Here is a 3,049-nt window from a genome sequence, read left to right as displayed (position 1 = left end):
GAATGAGATGGCTGGATGGCATCACTGACTCGATGGACATGAGTCTGAGTGAACTCCGGGAGATGGTGATGGACAGGGAGGCCTGGTGTGCTGCGATTCATGGGGTCGCAAAGAGTCAGACACGACTGAGTGACTGAACTGAACTGAACTGACCTGAAGATGTGAAATAGGAAAGACTCAGTGGGCTCTTAGCCTACTATGTGGGTTTACCTATTAAGCTTCAGTTCAAACATTCTTTTTTCTGTTGTTACTAGTATTTTGAGGAGAGAGATAAGGGGAGCTGAGCACTTTATTGGAGGTAAAAGCAATGCCTAGAAGGTCTGGAAGTAAGAGGAGCTTGGTACAGGGCCGGGAAGACTTCCAACACCTTGACCTGTGGTGGAAGTCATCCAAAGGATGGGCAATTCAGAAATCAGATGGGATACATAGAGGCCAGCACAAAGGCTCTATTAATTTTTACTTCCTTGAAGCAGGGTTTGACAACTGTGGCATATGCTCAAAAGAAGAAGTCAGAGTAGGATACTGTCAGCCAGGTTGGAAGTAGACCTTGTCCTCATCTACTATCTCATACTACAACCTTGGCTGAATAATTCATCCTTTCTGAGCTTCAGTTTCTTCATCAGAAAAGTAGAATTAGTCACACCTTCCTCATTGCCTCCAAATAGAATATTATATGTATAAATACTTGGACATAGTGGGACTATGCATACATAAGTCAGATGATGACATTTTGAATGGAAAAGATGATGTGTTTGTTTTTGGAGCTCTTCCAAGCCCCTCTGAGGATCTTTTCTTCCTTTTGGATTGATTGCCTCTTTCTGTAAAGCACTAGATTGTATCTCAAGTGGCTGTCAACTATTCTCTGCTAAGGTGCTTATTGACCAATAATTTATGAAAAATCTCCCACATGCCAGACAATATGCTAGCCATTGAAGATTCAAAGGTAAATACTATTCTTGCCCTGGTAGAACTCACAGTCTAGGAAGAAAGAAATTAATATAAAAGATGGTGAAGTCCTATAATAGAAGTTTTAATAGCATGTTGTGGGAGAGATAGGAGAGATAGGGAAGAGAAGCCTGAGGCAGAAGGGGAAGTCTTCTCAGAACAGAAGATATATGTTCTAGGATCTGAAGGAGGAATAAATGTTCCCCATTGAGAGGGCCATTGTGGGTGGTGTTTGCAGGGGAATGGCATGGGCAAAGGTATGAGCATATGGAAGTATTTTAAGTATTTAGGAAATGGAGAGAAGACTGATGCAGATAAATTCTAATTTAAGGGTGGAATGGGGAAAGATGGAAGACAATATAGGATGGGTTGCTGGAGGCTAGGTCTTTTCAGTGAATTTGGAGCAGGTTGGAAAACAATGGAGTATTACCATAATAGTTTTCTTTGGTTAAACTCCATTTGGTCACAATGAATCATCTTCTTTATATATTGATAGACTGGGTTTGCTAAAATGTGGTAATGACATTTAGTGATTATATTCTGTGGGTTCTTTATTGTAATATCATTGTCTGGTTTTTCTACCAAGGTAGTGCAGGCATCATAGAATAAATTGTAAGTGGTCCCTCTTTATCATATCAGTTTTTTATTGCTGCTCAACAAAGTAACAGATTTTGTGGCTCATCACAACAAAAATATATTATCATACAGTTATGGAGATCAGAAGTCCAAGATGAATTTTACTATGCTAAAATCAAGATATTGACAGGGCTGACTTCCTTCTGGAGGCCCTAGGACAGAATCAGTTTCCTTGCCTTTTCTGGCTTCTGGAGGCTAGCTGCATTCCTTGGCTCATATCATCTTCCTTTATCTTCAAAGCCAGAAGTGTAATATCTTCTTTGATCTCTCATTTTAAGTCTCCTCTTTCTTAAGTGAAAGGACTCTTGTGATTACATTGGGTCCACCAGGATAATGCAGATTAGTCTCTCCATCCTAAGGTCCTTAAGTTTAATTACTTCTACAAAGTCCCCTTTGCCATGCAAGGTAACACGTTCTATTCTTCCTTCCTACTTTTATTCATTTTTTTAAAGGAAAAATTTGTGTAGAATCAGTATTATTTCTTCCTTAAATGTTTGGTAGAACTTGCTGGTGAAGTCATCTGGGCCTGGAGATTTCTTCATGGAAAGATTTTTCGCTACAAATGAAATTTCTTTAATAGGCTTAACACTATTCAGATTATATGCTTCTTTTAAAGAGAGCTTCAGTAGATAATGCCTTTAAAAATAGTTTTTAACATTTCATCTAAGTTGCCGAATTTATTAGCATAAAGTTGGTTATAATAGTCCTTTGTTATTTTTTTTAATCCCATAGGATATATTGTGAAATCCACTTTCTTGTTTTAATTTGTTATTAGTGTCGTCTCTCTTTTTTTGGTCATGAACAATCTGTGTACAAGTTTATGAGTTTTATTGATATTCTCAAAGAACAAGCTTTTGTTTCACTGATTTTATCTATTGTTATTCTCTTTTTATTTTATTGGTTTAGACTGTTATTATTTGCTTTCTTCTTACACTAGATTTATTTCAGTTCAAAATACTTTATATGGACCCTTGTGATTTCTTCTTTGACCCAAGGTTTAGTTATATAGGTGTTGCTTAATGTTTAAATATTTACAGAATTCTAGGTTGATGGTTTTCTTCTTTAAGCATTTTAAAGATGTTGCTCCACTTTCTTCTGCCTTATATTGTACTCAACAATAAATCTTTTGTGATTCTTACCCTGTTCCTCTACATGTGATATATTTCTTTTTGTTTTTTAATCTCCATTTTTAAAATGTTTTTGCTTTATCATGGGTTTTGAGCAATCTGATTTTGATATGCCTTGGTATACTTTTTGTAATGTTTCTTCTTTTGAACTTCTTGGATCCGTGTCTGTAGTTTTCACCAAATTTTGAAAAAAAATTTTTTCTTCAAAATTTTTCTACATCTTCCTCTTTCCTTTTCCTTTCATTTATGGCCATAAATTATACATATATTAGACTACTTAAAGTTCTTCCACAGCTCATTTGTACTTTGGTAATTTTTTTTCAATAATTTTTCTCTCTGTA

This window comes from Budorcas taxicolor, chromosome 3, assembly GCF_023091745.1.
Source record: "Budorcas taxicolor isolate Tak-1 chromosome 3, Takin1.1, whole genome shotgun sequence".
NCBI classification, from domain to species: Eukaryota; Metazoa; Chordata; class Mammalia; order Artiodactyla; family Bovidae; genus Budorcas; species Budorcas taxicolor.
This window is presented reverse-complemented; position numbering follows the sequence as displayed.